Here is a 23,545-nt window from a genome sequence, read left to right on the forward strand (position 1 = left end):
AAAAACTCGGGACTTAGGCCCAGGTTCTTCACCACTGGATTGGCCCCAGGGGCAATGGCCTGCGCAATGGCCGTATTGGAACCCATGGGGGTTCCTTGTGGTTCCAGGTACACAGCCCTACCGGTCGTCGGGAAAACGATTGGCGGCCCCAGCAGCACTAGAAGGGGCCCGGGACTCGGGGTCGGAGGTGGACTGAGATCCCCTGGAGGGGACGTCACCTCGGTGGCCCCACAGGAAGAGATGCCACCATCCCCCGTGCCAGTGTAGTTGTCCTCCTCATCTCCGGACAAGGCAACTGCTGCTAGCCTGTCCGTCCCATTGGATGATTTTAGAGCCCACCAAGAGCTCCTTAAGAGGGTGGCCTGTTTGATGTCCTGGCAGCCACGGCGCCAGTCCAGGTCGCCCTGCCAGTTCACGAAGGGGTTCTCAAGCTGGTTGAGGGCCTCTGGCAAACCCTGTCATCGCTGCCACCAACCTCCAAAAGAGCGGAAAAGAAATACTACGTCCCTGCAAAGGGATTTGAGTATCTCTTCACGCACCCATCGCCAGGTTCCTTAGTGGTGGCAGCTGCAAATGAGCAGGACAGGCAAGGGCAGTCCAGCTCCATGCCAAAAAGTAAAGAGTACAAGAAGCTGGACTTATTCGGCAGGAAGGTTCATTCCACGGCTAGCCTTCAATTTAGAATTGCCAACCAGCAAGCACTGTTAGGGAGATACAATTACAATCTCTGGGACCCTCTTAAGCGCTCTGGTGAGGCATTATCCCAGGAGCAGGCAACGGACCTTACAACAATCCTGGAGGAAGGCAGGATGGTGGCCAGGGCCACCCTGCAGGCAGCCTCAGACGCAGCAGACTCAGCAGCGAGAGCTATGGCTTCGGCGGTAGCCATGCGGCGGTGCTCATGGCTGCAGTCGTCTGGTCTGTCCCAAGAAGTGCAGCAATCCATCCAGGACCTTCCATTTGATGGGAGAGCACTTTTTTCGGACCAGATGGATCTAAATTTCATGGATTGAAGGACTCTAGGGCCACCCTACATTCGCTGGGCCTCTATATGCCTCAGGCCTCAAGAAGGCAGTTTTGCCCTCAGCAGCAGCAGCCCAGATACCAGGCCCCACGTTTCAGTGCCTACAGGAGGAGAGACAGGGACAGCAGCTTCAGAAGGCTCTGACCAGCCCTGTCCTCCTCCTCAGCCCAACAACAGGGCTCCTCCCGGCGCTCTGGTGTGCCCAAGGACGGCTTACCAGCTTCTGGCCAGGATCATCTTTCCCTGCAATTCCTGAACTGCCTTGCCCCCTTCCTTCCTGAATGGGCTCGCATTACTTCAGACCATTGGGTCCTTGGGATCATTGCAAGGGGCTACACCCTGCAGTTTTCTTACCCTGCCCTCACAACCCCCTGTCCCCCACTCTTTTCAGGGACCCCTCTCACAAGCAACTCCTTGTGCAAGAGGTAGAGAGCCTTCTCAAAGTGGAGGTGGTGGAGGAAGTTCCACTGGACAGGAGGGGAAAAGGGGTTCTATCCCCTGCACTTCCTCATCCCCAAGGCAAAAGGGGGCCTCAGACCCATTCTAGACCTGCGCAGTACCTCAAAAGGCTCAAGTTCCACATGGTCTCCCTAGCCTCCATGATTCCCTCCCTGGAGACTGGTATGCCACCCACTACCGGAAGGACGCATATTTTCATATTGCAATATTTCCCAGGCACAGACGGTTTCTCCGATTTGTGGTGGGTCATTCCTATTTCCAATTTACAGCCTTCCCGTTTGGCCTGTCTTCCGCCCCACGGGTATTCACAAAGTTCATGGTGGTTGTAGCCGCACATCTCAGATGGCAGGGCGTGCAAATTTATCCATATCTGGACAACTGGCTGATCAGCGGCAGGTCCCAGTCTCAGGTCCAGATCAGTCTCAACCTAGTGCGGGCCGCCTGTCATCACCTAGGCCTAATGGTGAATGAGCAAAAGTATACACTAGTACCAGTGCAGAGAATAGAATTCATTGGGGCTATTCTCGTCTCCACACAAGCCAGAGCTTTGCTGATGCAGCCTCAGGTCAAAGCCATGACGAGTCTGATCAGGAGCCTTCATGCCCATCCCCTTACAGGCCCGGACCTGTTTGCAGCTGCTGGGCCACATGGCAGCCTGTACATACGTGGTACGCCACATGCGTCTAAGACTCAGACCGCTCCAGGCATGGCTGGCCTCGGTGTACGCCCCGAGGAGACACTCCCTGGACAGGGTGGTCACAGTGCCCCTGCAAGTCCTTTCCTCCCTAGTTTGGTGGTTAGACCCCATGGCGGTCATGTGGGGGATTCCCTTTGAAGAGCTGGTTCACTCAGTCACCCTGATCTCAGATGCTTTGGACCTGGGGTTGGAGGATGCATATCAGCTCCAACCACAGTACTCAAGGGACCTGGTCAGAAAAGAACCAAGGGTTGCACATAAACATCAGGGAGCTCAGGGCAGTACGGCTAGCATGCGGTGTATTCCTGCCCCTTTGGAAGGGCAGGGTGGTCCAGGTTTTGACAGACAACACAGCCATGATATATTACATCAACAAGCAGGGTGGGGCCCTCTCCTCAGCCCTGTGCTAGGAGGCAGTGTGCCTATGGGACTTGGCGATATGACGCAATATACACCTGGTGGCTTCCCACCTTCCCGATGTCAAGAATGCTACAGCAGACTGCCTCAGCAGGTCCTTCTTACCCTGCCACAAATTGTCACTTCACCTAAAGGTGATCGACATGATCTTCCAGAGGTGGGGGTTTCCCCACATGGACCTCTTTGCTTCCAAGCTGAACAGTTTTGCACCATTCATGGGATGGGCAAAAGGGTGCTGTTTGATGCCTTCCTTCTTCTGTGGTCAGGGGCCCTTATGTATGCCTTTTCACCATTACCGCTAATTCACAAGGTCCTGTTGAAGATAGCGGGACAAGGCGGATATCATTCTGGAGGTGTTTGATTCACAACGCTGGAGCAGTCTCTTGCTCAAGCACTCAAAGAAAAGACGGTTACTTACCTTGTAACTGCTGTTCTTCGAGATGTGTTGCTCACATCCATTCCATGACCCGCCCCCTGTCTCCGCTGTCAGAATTGACAGCAAGAAGGAACTGAGGGGGCGTAGGGCCGGCGGCGCCTAATAAACTGCGGCATGTGTGCGGGACTCCAGGGGACACTGGAGCCAGCCCTATGGGTACTACTAAGGGAAAAAATTCCCAGTAACCGTGCACAGAGGTGTGCACACACACCTAGAATGGAATGGACATAAGCAACACATCTCGAAGAACAACAGTTACAAGACAGCGAGAGTCCTGTGGATCTGACGAAGTGGGTTTCTGCCCACGAAGCTTATGCCCAAATAAATTTGTTAGTCTTCAAGGTGCCACAGGATTCTCACTATTTTGCTAAAAACAGACTAACACAGCAACCCCCTGGAACTCATCAACAGTTACAAGGCAAGTAACCATCTTTTTCCAAGTCTCAGCAGAGAGGCCAAGGATTGAATGGTTCTTGGGGAAAAAACTCCTCTCACGTTCTTTCAGGTGGTCCTTCCAGCTCAGGTTTCAGACTTTTTTTTTTTCCTTCAAAATTTCCTAAACATTTCCTTCCTCGCACAGCAAAAGCAGTTTTGACTGGAGAGAAACTGCCCATGAGTAGCAACAAAAAGCCACACAGAGGATTTGTCTACAATTTTAGATTGCAAAGTTCTTTGAGGCAAAGACCAGGTCATCCACTGTCTTTATAGTGTTGAGATCAATGCCAGGGATAAATAAATATTAATAATCTGTATTGTATTACCCGCAAACCAACAAAATGACAAAATAGAGAATGTAATATGGCGACAGATATTTCATCCTTTGTCCCTGACAGGTGCTATTCCCTCCCTTGATTTGCAGTGATGCAAGAGTTTAATTTTCTCCAAATGAAATTCACAAAGGCCCATTAGGCACCAGTCCCGGGGGAGACCTGGAAAAGCTCTGCTGAGGCTCGGGGCGAAAGCACGATTTCCACCCTTTTCGCTCACTAATTCTAAGTGTTCGTGGCTACTATTCTCATGGGGCCGCTGAGGCTTTGCATGCTGTCCATTTTGATTCTAAAAGCCTCATGCCTGTACAGAGCCAGACCCCTCATTCCATGGGCTCAGGCCATCTGGATCCGTATCAGCTGGCAGAGCCTCGTCAGGAAGCTGGTCCTTCATCTCTAACTACATTTTATTAATTTTGCAACCATGACAAGTATAGTTTTGTAAATCACATGTTGCCTGTGTCGAGTTCTGTTGCATTCAGACAGGCATTTGGTGGCCTTTTATGTTGTTTGGGAGAGAAGGGGGAAATGGTCCTGCAGACTTTTTTGGGGGGCATTAGGTATTTGATTGATAGTTGGCTTCCAGGACTGAGACACTTGCAGGACCATCTCTTGCCTTGCGTCCGGCCAAAGAAACAGATCAGCTGGATTTACTCTGCATCCTGAAGCTCCGTCTGGATCAGGCAGTGTATAGGCTGTAATCTGGGGAGCTCCTTCCCTGAAAATGTTCCTACAGTCTCCTCTGGGGCTCTTTTCAGAACTTCTGGTAAAGTCCTATTTGAATCAGTTTCTCCAATTAACCTCCTATAATTTCCATTTCCCTTCCATTGAGATTGAGGCAGGGGAAGGGTCTGATGCTGGAGGTTTGATAGCTCTAGGGCACTGAGCATAATTTGATTTTCAGCTATTGACTTTTTTGGACAGGGCCCAGGATCCTTTGTGATGGTAATTAATATATTATTTGAAGAAATAAAGATATGCTTTTTTTATCTGCATCTTTTGTTAGTTCAGTATTAGATTAGTGTATGATGGAAGTTAAGGAGGACTCAGAGGGAGTTTCATGAGCACATAGTGAAAGGCATAAAAAGAAACAACAAATTATTAAAATATCACAGAAGCAGGAAGCCTGCAAAAGAGTGGATCAGCAGGACTCCACTAGACTAGCCGAGAGTAGTGGGAGGAGGAGAAGGACATTGCGGTAAAGCTAAATGATTTCTTTACATTAGTCCATTCCTGAGTTCCTAACTTTACTTTACTAACTTCCTAACTTTATAGAGGGAGGGATCACTGGGAAACTGTTCAGAGGCAATAGATAACTGGTACTAGAAAAGGGAATTTAGCTATTGTAGGAGTGTAAAACTTTAGGTTGCAACTTTTTATGTTTTTCTGTGTAACTTGTATGTGTTTGCTTTCCCTTACTATTTCATCTATTTGGAATTTGTGATTTTTCTATTAGATACCCTTTTTGTTTATTTTTACCCCAATCAGGTTTCTGTTGTGCAAACAGCGTTGAGTGTGTCCCCCAGAGTTAACTGATAATTGGGTGCCTATTTCACGCCTTCAGGGGTGATGACCCAGAGGGAAAAGTCTGAGTGTCTGGAAGTTAAGAATTCGGTGTAGATGCATTTAGGGAGACTCAGGACTGGAAGGGCTATTGAGATCACCCTGCAAGGAGTAATTAGGCTGGTGGAAGCTAGGATGAGACCTTATGCTTGTTGGCTGGCTTCTGGTTCTCAAACAACATAACATTAAGGCACCCAAAGTTACAAGGCAGGTGGTGACAGAACTCCTGACCGGTCTGGGTGATCCCCAAAAGTCACCGTTAGGAAGGTGGGTGTAGGAAGGAGAGCAAGAGAGGGTGAATATTCTTTAATCTGCTGTGTATTAATCATTGAGAAATGGAGAGTTAACTTCAGAAGGGGGTTGAATCCTCAGACAAGTTTGAGATGCTGAGATTCTGAGGAACTGCTGAAGCCTCCTTTTTTCCCTTATGTGCTATCATTATGTCATATTTTTCCCTCTATCTTTTGTTTCTGAGGCACTGTGTGTTCCAGATTTGCTGGGTAGCCAGTTACCTGATGTATCTGAGAGAGACTATCTCATTTCTCAATCGCAACTGGGAGGTCACCAGAACACCTTCCTGAAGGACATCCATCCAACACTGCTCATCTCCTACAGCAGCATTTTAAACTGTGTCAGCCTCTTCCTCCCAAGGATATCACCTCAGAATCTCATTGAGTCAAATAAATGATCAAGACAGATTCTGTTGCAATTCCTTTCCTTGGTTGTTGTGATTTTTTAAAAAGAATATTGCAGAACTGCCAGGTAAACCATTCATGCCACCAAAACATAGTAGCTAGAGTAAGTGAAAAAGGCACCTGCTTTAGTGACCTGTGGGTGGGTGCATGAAACCAGCCATGTGTGCATGTGGCACCAAGGAGGCGACAGTATTCGTTCTTGCTGCAGTATTTCATTGGTGACTGAGGCAGGTTTTAGAATAACTTATCTATTTAACTAAATAACAAGGAGTAAGTTAGAAACACAGCACTTCTGTTGCTGTAGTCTAGCCTGGCTGTATTCTCTGTCTCTGTGAGTGTGTTGGAACAGCACAGTGTCCTGCCTGATGTGTCGCAACTTTAAACTCCCTACTAATGCTTAACCTTAATATATAAGAAACCTTGCCTTTTAAAAAACTGGTTTCTGAACAGCTGGTTTCTAAATCCCTGGGGTGAACGAATTCTAACAAATACAGTGATTTAACATCTTTTCATTTGTGTTTGAGAGGTCTCAGTGTGTTGCGACATTTCAACAGGTCTACAGTTCTGCAGTAAAGCAAAGTATATTTAGGCATGTCCATTATTTATTTATTTGTTTGTTTACTTGCATTGCAGTAGTGCTTAGGAGCCCCAGTCCTGGACCACTGTGCTAGGTGCTGTACAAACACAACAAGAAGGCAGTTCCTGCCTCAAAGAACTGACGATAGACAGCAGAGGGGTGCAGGCACAGGGAGCATAAGGAAACAATGAGACAGTACTGGGCAGTATGATGGCCAGTGGTATTGCCAGACAGCGTGGTCTCTTTCGCCTAGTCCAAAACAGGATCAATCCATGAAGTATTCCTTCATTGCATCTGTTTTCCTTTCATTCTTCTCTGTTAACTGCTCGTTTTCTCTCACATTCCCATTTTCGGGCACCTTTAGCAGATGTTTGATTCATTTATAAAACAATCCCACTTGCTTTGATCAGTAAATATGAAAGTGGTGTCATTTCTTTAATCGCTGTAACGTGTTCAGGTCAACAACCATCTTTCCACATTCTAATCTTTATTTTTAGTCTGTGGTGAAGAACTTATGCCTCTGTTATAACTTGTAATTGTTTTGCCTTGCCCATTTTCTTGGACAAGATCAGAGTTATTTGTCATACTTCAGTTTTTTTGTCTCATCTATGGTAACTGAGTATGTTTCATGTGTCAGTTACAGCAATTCCACCAGTGATTTTCCACATTGCAGCAGTGTTGCTGTTGCTCTGAAGCGGAGTAATGCTAAATATGGATCTTCTCTTACATCACTTTGACCAAGTTTCTCACTAGATGGACCCTACATTCTGCTAGTCCATTTGCTTGCATGTCACTAGGGCTAGATGTCTTATGCTGAAATCCATACGTTTTAGAAAAATCCAGAAATTCCCTGTTCTTGAGCCGTGGTCAAATGTCTGTTGTTTCTTTGAGTCTCTGACTACGGCTACACTGATGGCGGCAAAGTCGCCACTGTTAGATCGATTTCTCTGGATCGACTGAGTGGTCAGTGAAGACCCGATCAGTCGATCCAGAAATCGACGTACTGAGACCACCTTCACAAGTGGCATAGCGCTGCGTCGACAGGAACGCGGTTCCCGTCAGCGCAGTGCAGTGAAGACAGTGCACAGAAAAGAAGCAGAGAAGTCAACAGGAGTTACGCAAGTTTTTTGCATAGCTTGCGTAACTCCCATCGACTGTCACCGAATCCCGGAGGTAAGTGTAGACAGGGTCTAAGTTATGTGAAAAGGTGGATTTAACAGCTAAAGCTGTGGTATCTGCAAGTGTCATCCTTCTGGAGGGTTCTAGAACAGTCCGTTCTGAGTAAGGCTAAGATTTAGTCATGGGTATTTTTAGTAAAAGTCATGGACAGGTCACGGGCAATAAACAAAAATTCGTGGCCTGTGACTTGTCCAAGACTTTTACTATAAATACCTCTGACTAAATCTTAGCTGCTCTCGGGGCGCCATGGTTTGGGGGGCCCCAGGGGCTGACAGTTGGCCCTTGCTCCAGCGGCAGGGGCGGATTTGCCCCTGGCTGCCCGCTGCTCCGAAGCCCCTGTGCTCCGCTCTCTGATGGCCTCTGGGGCTGCTGCTCTGGCCACTGCTCAGGCTGCCTCCAGGACCGCTGCTGCCCCATAGCTCCCTGGGGATCCCCTTGGACCGCTGCTTGGGTGGACACTGTGGCCAGTCACACTGGCTGCTGCTTGGGCAGCCAGTGTGGCTGGCCATGGGGCCACTCCAGCAGCGGCCGGTGCGGCTGTCCAAGGGGCCAGTTTGGGCCCGAGATCAGCCGCACCGGTGTTGCAACAGCGGAAGTCACAGAGGTCGCAGAATCCGTGGTTTCCGCAATCTCTGTGACAGACTCGCAGCCTTAATTATGAGTAAGTGGTCATGTTTTCCTTGGCTAAACAAATTAGTTTCAGGTATGTCCCCTGGAAATGTTGGTTGTTCATTGGGTATCAGGTTCTTTGTGTTGTGCATCTGTGCACTTCTGGTGGGTCCCACACTAGCTCACCATTTCATCAATATCACTGTTTCTCTCTAACCCGAATTGGACTTTTCCAGCTCTTCTTTTGGACTTTATCATCCCAAAGTGCTCTTCGTGAATTCTTCCCAGTGGTTTCCTTCTCATCACTGTAGGAAATCCTAGTTTTGTACTTTCATGGGTACTGCCATAATCGGTGAAAGCTCACTCTCTTAAATTGGGAATACACAGATGGAAAGTAGAGTACACCAGAACAATTCCCTTCCATATGACACTTCTGTTAATACACCCCAGAAAGACATTTGCCTTTTTTGCAATTGCATCCCATTGTTGGCTCATTCAATTTGGGGTCTATTATAACCCCCATATCTTTTTCAGCAGTATTGCTGCCTACCCAGTTATTTCCCATTTTATATTCGTGCATTTGGTTTTTCCTTTCTAAGTATAGCACTTTGCACTTGTCTTTATTGAACTTCATCATGCTGACTTCAGACCAGTTCTCCAGTTTATTCAGGCAATTTTGAATTCTAATATTGTCCTCCAAAGTGCTTGCAGTGCCCCCCAGCTTGATGTCATCCACCAATGTTTGCTCTCCTCTCCATTATCCTAGTTGTTAATGAAACTACTGAATTAGTACCAGACCCAAGACAGATTCCCGTGGGACTCTACTAGGCATGGCCTCACAGTTTGACAGTGAACCATTGATAACTGCTGTCTGAGTATGTTTTTTCTATCAGTTATGAACCCACCTTATAGTAATTTTCATCTAGACCACTTTATGATCAGTTTCAGCTGCGATGCAAGGATTAAAGAGAAAATTATGAAACCCTAAACAGCCATTGACAAGGCCTAGCATCTCTTTACATTTGTACATATATTTTCTTGGCTGCTGTCACAGCTCTCTGTTATGGCCAGCCATTCATTCTCACATCTCTGTAGCAGTACAGCTCTCCACCTTCCTTTTGAAGCATCTTGTGGAGAGCTTGATTCCTTTCAGTGGAGTAGGGCAAAAAGTAACAGCACTGGTGCTGAGTTCAGTACAGGCTTCCAATATTTTAAGTATTTCATGCTTTGGCCTCCATGTCCATTCTGAATGTTTATGAATGAATTTTCCTAGATGAATTGCCCAAGCAGTATAGTTGGATGTGAATTTACTGACATAATTCAACATGCCTTGCTGCTTCTACTTTTTTTTTTTAATCTTTGGGCCTCTGCATATTTTTGTCACTTGAGTCTTAGAATCATCAGACATTACCCTTGTGGTCAGTATCTCTTCTAAGTAAATTATTTCAGTTGTCTGAAATTTACTCTTAGCCCTGTTCCATTTAAGATTTTTTACAGCTCCCAGGAGTTTTCCCACTCATGCCTGATGTTGAGTAGAAGTGCTGCACCAAACTGCTGGGTTATCTACACACACACTCATTCCTGTGAGACCACCTAGCATCTGGGACATTGTGTGGTGAAATGCTTCTGGTGTTGCTGACTGTATTCTAAAAGGCAATCTCAAAAAGCAGGTTCTGCCAAAGAATGTTTTGAAAGTGCAAATCTTGGCGCTTTCTGTGTCCAAGGAAATGTGTCAAAACCCTGCCAGTGCAGCAAATCTTCTGAAGAACATGGTTCCTGCCACATCAGCAAATATTTAGTTCTTTGTAGGCATGTAGAAATGTTCTAGTTTAGTGTTTGCGTTCAGCTTCTGTGGGTTAGGGGTGTCAATGCACAACCTCATTCTGTATTCTTTTTTTCCCCTCTACAATTACTAAGGACCGAACCCCATCTGTTGGCTCTTCTATTCTACAAATGACACTGTCTGCATCTTGTTTGTTGCTGGGAGACATCCCTTTCCTGTGGACACATCTTCATGGAATACAGGCACTTCTTGGTTCAGGCTCATTACCAGAATTGTTGTTCTGACTTGTCTGTGTGGCATTCACACTCATGACGAAGCCAAGCATGTCACATGTGTGCAAGTCCGACTGGTTGCTGTCCTTGATGTATTCCAACAAACCTGTTGCCTTGGTTAGCTTTTGTACTTTAGTGACAGTTGACTCACTCTCCGAGGTTTGGCGTTTGTTCCTCTCTGTGGGATTTCAGTCTCATCCTTTGACATTTCAAGCTAAATATTTTCTTTGTATTGCTCTGTTACAGTTTATTACATTCACTTGTGCTTCTGGGTCTATTTTGTATGTAGACCATTTGTGCATATCTTTGGTAACTATTATTTTGAGTTGGCAGAATCTGTCTTTCTCGTGTTTATGAAGAGCTCATCTTTAGTTGAGGGATTCTCACATTCTGCCTTTAGCCTATCTGTTTTCCTGCTTTATCTGCACATTTCTACAAAGAGGGTGGGCTTATTATTATTTCTGTTAGCCCAAATGTTTGACCTTCAGTATCCTCCTGACAGTTGCTACATTGCTGATTTTGTTCCTTTTTTGGTGTGTATTTTCTTTGCCTTTTTGAGTCATTATCTGGAAAATATAATATTCACAGGGAACATTTTTTTTTCTAGGGGTACAATTATTCTTAAATTTATTATTGCTTCTTCACAACTTCCTCTCCTTTCCTAATTTTCCTCAGTATGGAAATGCATTGTGGATATGCCACACTTCAGAACAGCCATTATTAAAAACAGTGCACTACATTTGGCTTATCTTCCATTTTATCAACCCTTCTGGCTTTCATTTACAACTGAAGTTGCTATTTGAACTTTTCCAGGTTTCCTCAGCATCCCCTACAAGGGCTGCAAGGAGATATACATGTTGCACTTGCACATGGTTCACAGCAGCCATTCTTACTGATGACATTCATCTCACTTACTTTGATTAAGTATTTGCAGTCTAGTTGCAATTTACCAGCATTCCATGCTTTTTACATCTGGTTCCACGTGTTTTTTCATTGATAGCTGAGGCAGGTTTTAGGACACCTGATTTATCTAACTACCAGCAAGAAATAACTGTTAAATTACATACTGCTCAGATACAGTTGTGAGTTGGCCTGACTGTTATCTTCCTCTCAGTCCTGCAGCTGGGTCCAGTCTGTGTATGTGCGTCTGTGAGACTCAACAGGAAGTGTAGCCCCACATAGTGTCCTGCAGGATGAGTGGCAACTTTACATTTCTTGCTAAAGCTTAACCCTTTTGTGCCAGATTAGCATATGTTTGCCTGTATCTGTCTCAATCTGCAAACTCCACTTTGTTTTGTGAACACCGTACCTTTTGATTCTAAAACTGTATCATGCCTTCACTGTTGCCTTTTGCCCTCCGTTTTGGACTGGGAATCCAGGAGGTGTTAGCAGAGGGTTGACAATGGACCACAATCAAAAGATTTTAACCTGGATGGTCAAATGGAAGACCCCTAGAAAGAGATGCCATTTCAGATTTTTTGGGGGGCAACCTTAACTGTGATTCCAGGGACTAGTTAGCCACCTGAAAACTCTAGTTATTTGCAGATAATAATTTACAATGCTCCTGTCAGCTAATTTCGATCTAATTCCTATATAGAGAAAGAAAAATAAATAAATATTAGAACCATTCAGCTCTAATACTAACATGTTCTGACATCTTGTGTCAAGTCATTTAAGGGACACTGGTTAGCTTTCAAATTTTAATGTATATTCTTACTCTTGAAGACAACAATTTCAGAGAAATCTAGATTACTTTCTATCATTTAGGCTACTTACTTTTTGCAGTTCACCAAGCTTGGAATAGATCATTTAGCTTTTGGAAATGCCCTACTAGGGCAAGGCCCCGTGAGTTTATACTGCACCTGCCTAGGGTTAACGGGGTGTTACCATACAGTAGAACCTCAGATTTACAAACACCTGGAAAATGGAGGTTGTTCGTAACTCTGAAATGTTTGTAACTCTGAACAAAACGTTACAGTTGTTCTTTCAAAAGTTTACAATTGAACATTGACTTAATACAGCTTTGAAATTTTACTGTGTGTTAATTTAAATGAAACAAGCACAGAAACAGTTCCCTTACCTTGTCAAATCTTTTTTTAAACTTCCCCTTCCTTTTTTTTAGTAATTTACATTTAACACAACTCTGTACTGTATTTGCTTTTATTTATTTATTTTGGTCTCTGCTGCTGCCTGATTGTGTACTTCCAGCTTCAAATGAGGTGTGTGGTTGACTGGTCAGTTCATAATTCTGGTGTTCCTAACTCTGAGTTTCTACTGTACTACAAATAATAGATTAAAAACTGACTTTAAACAGGAGTGAAACTGACTCTTTCAAGTCACTTTCATAGTATTGCCAACCCCAAATGTTCAAAAATGCCCACTAAAAATCATTAGATTGGCTTAAAAATCATGAGATTATGTAAAAACAGTAGATTTGGTGTTCTTTTTTTATTTGCCTTCTGCTTTTTGAGCCTTTAGGGTGCACTGGAGTCACATTTTCACATTTTCTCCACAGTCACCAGGGCTAAGAACTTATGTTTAATTTAAGAATGAAGATTGAAATCATCACGTGTCCACTTGACTCCTCAAGCTGAGGCTTAAAGGAAAACAATAATTACCATGAGACTTATGACAAAGTAATGAGAGTAGAGTTGGCAATACTGCTTTCACTTCTGTTTAAAGGCTAGTTACTTTCCAAAAGACTCTTAAACACAACACTACAGTGATTGAGTTGCAGTTCTCACAGGAAAATATTTAAAACCAAATACCAAGAAAACTCCACATTTTAAAGTTGAGGAAAAAATTGAGTCTTTTGAGATATGTCGGGAGAAAGCAGGAAAGGAAAATAAACAGGCACAGGAGCTTTGGGCAGCTCTTACTCTTGGAAAAACATTGGAAGGTTAAATCTTCCAGCCCTTAATCAGGTAAAACTTCTAGTGCCGTCAGCACCTCCGCTCAGAGATATTAACGTGCTCAATAACAATACACTTCATACTTAAATATCTGAGCCATCTTATCCATGGCTACACATTTTATATGCATTGGCTCAGGGACTGTTTTCTGGCATATGCTGATCATTGCTGAGTACATAGATGGTGCCCAGTGAATAATACAGATCATGACAATATTAGTCAACTTTATGGACGCTGTGGATGCAATTTCTGTTCTTTGTTCTGGAATTATAGACTTATAGACTCTAAGTTCAGAAGGGACCAATATGATCATCTAGGCTGACTTCCTGTACAATGCAGGCCACAGAACCGCACCCACCCACTCCTGTAATAAACCTCTAACTTATGACTGAGTTATTAAAGTCCTCAAATCATGGTTTAAAGACTTTAAGGTACAGAGAATCCACCAGCAAGTGAGCTGTGCCCCATGCTACAGAGGAAAGTGAAAAATCCCCAGAGCCTTTGCCAATCTGCCCTGGGGGAAAATTCCTTTCTGACCCCAAATATGGTGATCAGTTAAACCCTGAGCATGGGGGCAAGACTCACCAGCCAGACACCCAGGAAATAATTCTCTGTAATAACTCAGAACCCACTTCATCAAACATCCCATCACAGGCCATTGGCATATCTACCCTCAGTAATCAAAGATCAGTCAATTGCCAAACTAGGTTGTCTCATCATACCATCCCCTCCATAAATTTATCAAGCTCAGTTTTCAAGCCAGCTAGGTTTTTTGCCCCCATTGCTCCCCTTGGAAGGCTATTCCAGAGCGTCACTCCTCTGATGGTTAGAAACCTGTGTCTAATTTCAAGTGTAAACTTCCTGATGGCCAATTTATATCCATTAGTTTGTCCACATTGTGTGTCCACGTTGGCACTGAACTTAAATAATTCCTCTCCCTCCCTGGTATTTATCCCTCTGATGTATTTATAGAGAGCAATCATATCTCCCCTCAACCTTCTTTTGGTTAGGCTAAATAAGCCAAGCTCTTTGAGTCTCCTCTCATAGGCAGGTTTTCCATTCCATGGATCATCCTAGTAGTGCTTCTCTGCAACTGTTCAAGTTTCAATTCATCTTTCTTAAACATGGGGGACCAGAACTGCACACAGTATTCCAGATGAGGTCTCACCAGCGCCTTGTATAATGGTACTAACACCTCCCTATCTCTACTGGAAATACCTCGTCTGATGCATCCAAGGACTGCATTAGCTTTTTTCACGGCCACATCACATTGGTGGCTCATAGTCAACCTGTGATCAGCCAATACGCCCAGGTCCTTCTCCTCCTCTGTCACTTCCAGCTGATGCGTCCCCAATTTATAACAGAAATTCTTGTTGTTAGTCCCTAAATGCATGACCTTGCACTTTCCACTATTAAATTTCATCCTATTTCTATTACTCCAGTTTACAAGGTCATCCAGATTTTCCTGTATGACATCCCTATCCTTCCTTGTATTGGCAATACTTCCCAACTTTGTGTCATCTGCAAACTTTATTGGCCTGAATACAGCTGAAATATTAAGAATTTGAGGCATAAAAACATCTGATACTCATACAACACTTTCTCATTCCTTCCTTTTCTCAAACTCAGAACAAAAAATGACAAAACAAAATGGCTTTCAGTTAAAATGTAAAATTGTACAGCAGCCATTGCTCTATAGCCCAGCCTGGGGCAGAGCTTGCCACTCTTTGGGGGTTAAGTGATCTCCTCTCATCTAACTCTCATTCTCTCTCTTTCTTCATCCTTCCTGACCTCTGTGCTGCTTTTCATGCTGCCAACCAGGACGTCCTTCCCAGTTGCCATTTGCTGGAGTCTCGGAGAACTGGTCGTCTTGGTTTTGCTCCCATGTATCAGACTCCTCTTTTTTTGCAGCATGCAGCAGAGAGATAGGCTGGTCCAGTGGATAGGGAGCTAGCCCTCAGACACCTGGGTTCTACTTCCCCCTCTGAACATCCTGTATGATCTCAGGCCAGTGCCTTAGGGAGAGAGTTTCAGAGGTTTTTGGGCACCCGAAGATGCAGTCAGGCATCTAGTGGGGTTTACAAAGCACCTAACCTTCTAAGTGCTTTTGAAAATCTCACTAGGTGCCTAAATACCTTTACAAATTTGGCCCTTAGTCTCTCTTGCCTCAGTGTGCCATATGTACAATGGGGATAACAGCAGTGCTGTACCTCACAGACGGCCTATGAGGAGAAATAGATGATATATTGTGAGTTACTCAGATACTGCAATGATGGTGCCACATGCTATCCCTTCCCTTGGTTTTGGCCCTTTGTTTTCACCTATCCTCTTCACATATCTCTCTTTTCTGAATGTAACCTTGGCTGTATTTCTTCTGAGTCCCCTGTGTTCTGTCTTCAAATCCCTCCCCCAGAGGGATTCCTGTTTTAGAGGCTCATCTAATGACTTCCAGATCCTTGATTTAATTACCAGCCCTTTTTTATCTTAATCACCCTGTCTCTGTTTATAAACAAAATGCTGATTCCGTGCCCCAGAGGCACAAGTTGGGAGAAGCACCTCTCCTCTGCAGAACTCACATTTCATACTCAGACTGTGCTGCAGTTAAGAGCTCCCACTTGGGGCTGGGACATGTGCTGAAACTCGGGGAGGGGGAGAAGCCTCCCCACCCCTTAAATGGCACCCTTGCCTCTAGAATAATGACCTAGCTGTTGCCCAGAGACGCCAGAAGGCATCAAGTCTGGGCAGAGTGAGGAAGATGATGATAAAGATAGGAAGGTCCTGGAACCCTGAAAAACACTGACCTAATCCTCATCTTCCGTATCTGACCAAATCCTTATCACCCCTCACCTGTAGCTGCAAGGAAGCTGAATCAGGGATTTCCATGCAGGTTTTGTTGTTTTTCCATAGATCTGTATATCTTTTGTGCTTGTCCATGAGTAAAGTGTGATGGGTTTAGAAATTCCTGTGCAAAGTCTGTGTGTAACTAGCTTTAATTGTCATGTAGCCCCAAAGGGTCAAATAGCATTCCAGAGTGTCCACAGCTTCAGTGAAACTCTGATAGAACAAAATACTGTATCCATTAGGGAGACGTGGGAAAGCTGTTACTAGTTTCAGGCCCTAGACAGTTGGACTGCAGAGTCCCATACCTCAGAAGGGGAGCTAGCGAAAGGATCTGCATCTTAAGAATGTGCCTAGAGGCCCAGAGCCAGTTCTTAGACTCTGCCCACCCCTAGCAAGCCTGAGGGCACAGGGGATCCATCCTGGTGAGCATCCACCAGGGGGAACTCATGCAGGGTTGTAACACCTCTATTGCCTAGTATTATCCCCCACTGAAAAACTGAGGCCTTGTTACAATAAAAAAATAAGTTCACATAACATATATTGACTTTTGACTCCTTGGGTAGGTGATGTGTCCCCTCACCAGCACTTCCACTTACCTAAGAGGGGCAGTGTGGGGAGCTCAGAGCCCTCTGTCTCAGCTCCCTGCCGGGAGGCCCACAGGCTGGTTCCAGGCAGGCTCCCCTTCCTGTTCCCTGCCAGGAGCCAGCCCCATTCCCCACCAGGAACCAGGGGAAGCCTCCAGGGCCTTCCCCACTCCTGTTCCCAAAGGGAAGCAGCCCGAGGCTTCTCACCCCTGGGGAGTGTGGTCCAGCTGCCCCAGCTTATTGCCTCCCTCTTTCCCCCACCTGCTGCAGCCTTGTCAATCTCATGGCTCAGCCATGAAATTGACAAGGCTGCCCCATTCAGCCCCACTCACAGCAGGAGCTTGTGGAGAAACTGTCCAGGGCTTCTCCCCTCCCTGCCAGGAGGGTACAGCTGCAGGAGCCAACAACCATGTCAATTTCACAGCTCAGTCATGAAATTGACAAGGCCACCCCTGTGGTGAGTGGTGGGAGAAGGTGCAGGCTGGCCCCAGCTGGGGCTTGGAGCAGCTGGGGCTTGGTTTCTTTTTGTCAGTTTCAGGTGAAATTGACAAGAATGGCAGCCCCACCACCATGTAAGGAGACTAAGTGTATACATTGACACTGTGTCCCCTAACTAAGCCAATAAAAGCCCTACATCTCTCCTGGAGGTGGTTTTATTTTGTTGAAAAAACAGGGCAGTTTTATCAGCAGGGGATGATTGCATTGTGTACACCAGCACTGTTTTGTCGACAAAACTCTCCAGTGTAGACCAGGCCTGAAGCACAGAGAGATAATGAGAGAGCTGGGAATAGAATTACTCCCACTGTATAGTCATGTGTGGGTTTTGTGCTTTTTTTTTTTTTTTTTTGGGGGGGGAGAATGTTTTCAAGCTCTGAAGAAACCAATGGGAGATAAATCATTGCTTTTTAGCCCTGATTACATTTGCTCAGCAGGGTTGGTCATTGTATTCCGGTGAGATTACATTGTCTTTTAAATCAGATCCAGGGGATCATTGTTTAGCAGTGGCATTAACTGCTGGTAAAATGGTTGTTTATGTTTTGGTTAATGAGTCTGGGTTTAATACTGTAAATGGTATTAGAAAATTATGTGCAGAGTTGACTGATTTCAGTGTTGCAGTGGAAATGAATTTTACAACTCTGAAAATGTAATTATTGGAGGTGATTATAATTTTGCTTCAGATGGATTGTTTTCCTTCCAAATATAATATTTCTCATCTCAATAAGAGCATTCATAACCTATGTATTGCAATCAATTTAATTGACAGGTGGTGTAAATTAAACCTCCTCAAAAACATGATTTATATGGTTTGGGTTTAACTGATCTATTAAATCCAGGCCTGATTTTGTGTTGATTTCCTGGCAATGTAGGTAAATTGGTTTCCGTTTGCTCTATTTTAGGTTCTGCTTATCTGATCATTGCTCTACCTTTATTACTCTACACTTGTAGCCATGTTGGGCATGTATGATAAAGCTTATTGAAAATGTAATGCCAATTCATTGAAATCAGAGTGCTAGATACATCCCACATGTATCTCCAGTCATTCCATTAATGCATTTGGCTCAGAGATTATGTTGTAAAAAGATAAATGTTTTAATTGCAAATGTTTTGGAAAAGAGAATTTTGATTCTGGAATTTACAAAAAGTGAGATTTCTAATAAAAAAAAAATAGAGTTTACGAGAGAGACAGCAGCATCAATAAATACTTTAAAAACTTGGCATTTCCAAAACATTTCATTTATAATGTAGTAAAGAGAAATTACCAGCTAAAGGGCAAGGTGCATTTATAATTCTGTCAGTTTCAGGTGGAAAAGGAATCTATTAAGACAAGGGCTAAGTGGTTAAAAAAGGAAGGAGTTTCTTTAAAGTTTCTTTCTTTACTGTTCCTTTAAATGAGAAAAAAATCACCAATCTAAGCAGGGTATTAATTATTTCTTGTCTGTAAACTGCTTTGAAGATTCATGCTAACTGCATACAATACTGTGCACGAAAGAATGACTAAAATATCTATCTTCTCTGTAAACTCTTCTGGGGAGGGACCTTGTTTTCATACCTGTCTGTAAAGTACCTAGCTCAGACAGTGCAAAGCATCTGGCAATTGGCTCTGCACCATTCATTTTCCTAACACATATTCAGAATAGAGGATATACTGGGACCATGAAGAGGTGGGGCTGGAAAGTCCTGCATCCTGGCAATCCTCAACATTAAAGTGGTCTCTAAGGGGCCATTATGGACCAGGTATTCATATGTGCTCATTGCTCAACACCATCCATTTGGGTCAGTTTTTCAAGCGCTCAGCTCCCATTTAGGCACATACAAAGTGATCAGATTTGCAAAAGAGCTCAGTACTTTGGATGCTGAGCTCCTCTGGAAATCTGACCGGGGGGGTCACAATGGGAGCTGCTGAGTGCCTTCATGCCACGCTAGTGTTGGAGCTCCTAGTTCTGGCTTCAAAACTGAGCTTGATAAGTTAATGGAGGGGATGGTATGTGGCTCATTGGCGACTGCCAGTGGTAAAAATCCCCAGCGGCTGGAGACGGGACATGAGATGGGGAGAGCTCTGAGTTATTACAGAGAATTATTTCCCAGGTATCAGCCTGGTGGGTCTTGCCCACATGCTCAAGGTCTAACTGATTCCCATATTTGGCGTTGGGAAGGAATTTCCCCGCAGGTCAGATTGGCAGAGACTCTCGGGTCACTTGCAGGTTTAAACTACAGTAGCGTAAATAGTGAGTTCTCTGTAACCTGAAGTCTTTAAACCATGATTTGAGGACTTCAGTAACTCAGTCAGAGGTGTTGGGGTCTATTTCAGAAGTGGGTGGGAGAGGTTCCATGGCCTGCAATGTGCGGGAGGTCAGACTACAGGATGATCCCGAAGGTCCCTTCTGAACTTAGAGTCTATGAGTCAACTGAACGCTGTCTTCTAGGTTTGGTTTGGTTTCACCAGAGCCCAGTGGGAAGCAAATAAATATCCCCTCCCTGCTCTGTGAGCTAACTGCATATAAAGACCACAATCACACTGGGCCTGATTTAAAGATGTTTACAGTCGATGGAAATCTCTCCTCTGGCTGCCCAGGCCTCTGGATCATGCCCATTGTGTTTCATTAAAGCCACCATATAGATGATCTTGTTTGTCAACATCTCTTAGCCACCCCTAGTTTACTGGTAGGTTTCTCCCTCCCATCCCAGTAACTGGGTTTCAGTTTATTCCCCAGGGCTAGTTTTCTAGTTGTTTGGATGGTGTCATTTACAGATCACTGGCAACGGGAGAGAATTTCCTTGGACGATGAAGCGTTTGGACACAGTGTGTGGAGTGAGTCACAACTCTGTCATTTACTGTTACTGAAGAACACAGTTTAACATTGAGGTTTTCAGTAGGTGGCCAAATATTTGCTTTGAAACTTTGTGCGGTAGCTTAGCTGTGTTGAAAAAATATTTAAAGATAATGCCCATCACATTTTTGTTTGTTATATTTTAGGGTACATGTAGCCAGGAGACACCACTAAGGAAATTTTTAACATTAGGGGCTTTATGAACATACACATATGGACAGATATACAGTACATACAAATGAGGGATGCACCAGTGAGGCAGGGTGGCTGTTTAAAAATACATATGTCTGGCACAGCAAGAAACCCACTAAGCCTTTCTTAGAAACTAAGTGTTCTTTCTGTAGCACTTCCTTTGGTGCTGTTCCATGAAGATTTTAAATTTGGGGCCTCAGGTTTTCCTCATTATTTGCCAACAGTGTTTGGGATTTATTCTCAATCCCACACATTTAGTGGATCTTCTGTTATAGTCTCACGCTGTGTTTTGCCTTGGAAAGTGCCATTTCTCACTGGTTGAACAATAGTGGATAAAGGCTGAAATCTGCGGTTGTAGAGAGCAGGAGTGACCAGCAAATTTAGAGAAGGATGTTGCCACTTTAAAAATAATGGAACAGTTGGCACTTTAGGGCTTGTCTACAAAGGGAAGTTAATTCAGATTAAGATAGGGTGTAAATTTAAAGTGGAATAGCTCTTCCTGATTTACACCCTCTTTGGATGCTATGAGGGTTGTTCACATGGCAAGTTACCATATGACAGGCCACTGTGTGAAGCTCCAGTGCACCGTCTTGCCATGCAGTAATGTTCCATGTGGACACTGCTACAGTATGGGGAAAGTCCCAGAGTGTGCTTAGCACGCTGCTCTTCATTGGTAGTAAGGTCGACATGGGATGTTACTACATGGCAAGCTGGTGCACTACAGAGTCACACCATGGCGTGCCACACAGGAACTTGCCATGTAGACAAGTCCTAAGATCATCTACCCAGGGAGTTAATTAGGAATAAGTAACTCCCTGTCTGGATCAGCCCTTACTCTTTACAAAAAGCTCTGAGGATGTTGAGTGTCTGAAGGTACTGAACCCCCATAAACTTCTCCATGATCTCCATGAATTAGACAGCTGTAGCTGTCACATGGGCAATTCCCCAGAACCCTGACTCCATTACCTTTCTGAAAAGTCCAATTTAACACATCCAGGCACTATATTTAACCTATATGGCTGATCTTATAGAAACTGGGACCTATGGAAAAGCCTATGGACCAAATACAGTAGCGGGAAAGAATGGTGCAAGTTTTATATGTGAGGTACAGTAAACTGCTCAGAAAATGGGCTTAAATGTCCTGTTGTTTCCATTGCTTGAGTACATAGAGTCTCATGTAGTGGTCTCCAAACCTTTTACCCAGTGATCCCCACCCTCACCATCGTCTGTGCTCCACCACCACCTCCCGAGCTAGGAATGGGGCCACAGTCAGGGGACTGCAATGGGGCCAAGGCTGGGAGTGGGGCTGCGGCCATGACTGGAGGGGCAGGACAGGAGCAGAGCTCGGGCCAGAGCAGAGCTGGGTGGCACTTCCTCCCTGCACTCCATGGGGGCTGGCCTGGACCCTCCTGTGCTCCCCGAATGTTCCTCCCCAGCCTCTTAGAGGGGTGCGCCCCACAGTTGGGAGACTTCTGGTCGAATTAGTGTGAATTATGCTGTGCGACGGCAGCAGCAAGGGCTGCTTTACATTGCACCCTCCCTGTAACTGCTCTTCCTGATGTATTGCCCCACTCCTGTCACCCTTCTAAAATAAATAATAGTGACACAGGGCTTTTCATCTCTCAGGCTGGCACTCAGCAGGCACATCCACTAAGATCAGTGCACTTCCACGTCTGATCGTGCACTCAACAGTGAGACACACGTATTGACTTCCCACTGAGCACGGGGTGGGAAACAGGAGCTATTCCCTGCCCACAGGGTAATGAGGGGATGCAGAGATCACCCATGGGAGGGCGGGGGGGATAGAGTTTGAAAGAGGGATTGATTTCGGGGTGTGGCAGAGCCTGGCACAGCATGACTAGGTGAGGGATCTGGGTTTACTCTCAGTACTCGTCTGATCAACCTCGGTCACCTTCTTTCAGCACTAATCCTGTTCAGAGCCTGCCCCCTTCCTCCCCTAGCCACCAAAAGTGTCGTCTTCTCCTCCGCCTCCTCCTCTTCCTCCTCTCTGTGGATTACGGGCCAGCCTTGTGAAGGCAGAGAGGCCTCATGGAGTATGTCTACACTGCAGCAGGGAGCGAGCCTCCCAGCCCAGGTCAACAGACTCGCACTAGTGAGGCTTGAGCAAGGGCTTTGAGAATAGCAATGTGGACGTTGCAGCTCCAGCAGAGACTGGAACTAGCCGCCAGAGCTCAGATACAGGGTCAGGTGGGCTTGAGAGTGAGCTGCTGTTTGTCATGCTAGCTCGAGTCCATCTACCTATGCTGAGGCTTGCACTCAGCTGCCGTGTCAACGTACCCTTATGTGCCTGACTCCAGGTGCCATGTTGGTCCTGGGGGACTAGGAGGAGGAGCTACAGAGCTGGCCCCCAGTGCTGCTGAATGTCACCCTTTGAGTATCACACCGCACAAGTTGTATATGGCACTCAGCATGGAGTGGATAACACAGAGAGGGGAATTGACAGGCCCCGGGTCCCAGTGCTGGGGGTAGAGGAACTCAGGTTTGTCGACTCCCATTTCTCCGCCTCACTCAGTGAACCACACTTCCTCCACCTGCTCGGTGTGTGAGATGTACTTTGCACATCCTGTGAATGCCAGATCAGGGCAAGTTACACTAAGTGACTGCTCACATTCATTTTCTGAGCAACTTAGAGCTGTATGCAACTTACATCATCCTGTATGTCACGGCTGGGTTTAGGCCTATTGTGTATTTTAAGATTAGAGTCTCGCTGTTTCACTGGAACAGCTACAGGCTTCTTCATCACTTGCTTATTTTTGTGCCCTATGAAAGTGGAGCTCAGGCTGCAGGGACAAAGGTGCAAAAACAGGGATGGATCCTGCCAAAGTACAGTGCCTACATCACCATTTCCCAGCAAGTCAGCTAACTGCTAGGTTTATTTACCTGGTATCAAGAGAATTTGTCACAATCACAGAAATGTGGGGCTGGCGGGAACCCCAAGAAGTCAGCAAGTTCAGCCCCCTGCACTATGGTAGGCCCAAGCAAACCTAGACCATCCCAACGGGTTTGGACAACTTGTTCTTAAAAACTTCCAACGAGGGGGATTCCACAGCCTCCTTTGGAAGCCTTTTCCAGTGCTTAACTACATTTATAGTTAGGTTTTTTCCTACTAAATCTCCCTTGCTGCAGATTAAGCCCATTACTACTTGACCTACCTTCAGTGGACCTGGAGAACAATTGATCACAGTCCT

At 45.3% G+C, this 23,545-nt stretch overlaps 1 long non-coding RNA gene across 2 annotated transcripts in view; it reads left to right on the forward strand.

Moving 5' to 3' along the window:
• The window catches only part of LOC137143178 (uncharacterized), a 180,645-nt gene that overhangs the window by 151,969 nt on the left and 5,131 nt on the right, over window positions 1–23,545 (forward strand). The window contains exon 3 of one of the 2 annotated variants that reach the window (XR_010917118.1): window positions 5,839–6,049. The exons of the other annotated variant lie outside the window; for it this stretch is intronic. This is a non-coding gene — a long non-coding RNA (uncharacterized lncRNA). Of the gene's footprint in view, window positions 1–5,838; window positions 6,050–23,545 lie in introns of those variants that run through there. 2 annotated transcript variants of the gene reach the window in all.

The sequence above is a fragment of the Emydura macquarii genome, unplaced genomic scaffold (genome assembly GCF_026122565.2).
Source record: "Emydura macquarii macquarii isolate MOO-44397 ecotype Brisbane River unplaced genomic scaffold, CSIRO-AGI_Emac_v2 contig_374, whole genome shotgun sequence".
NCBI lineage: Eukaryota > Metazoa > Chordata > Testudines > Chelidae > Emydura > Emydura macquarii.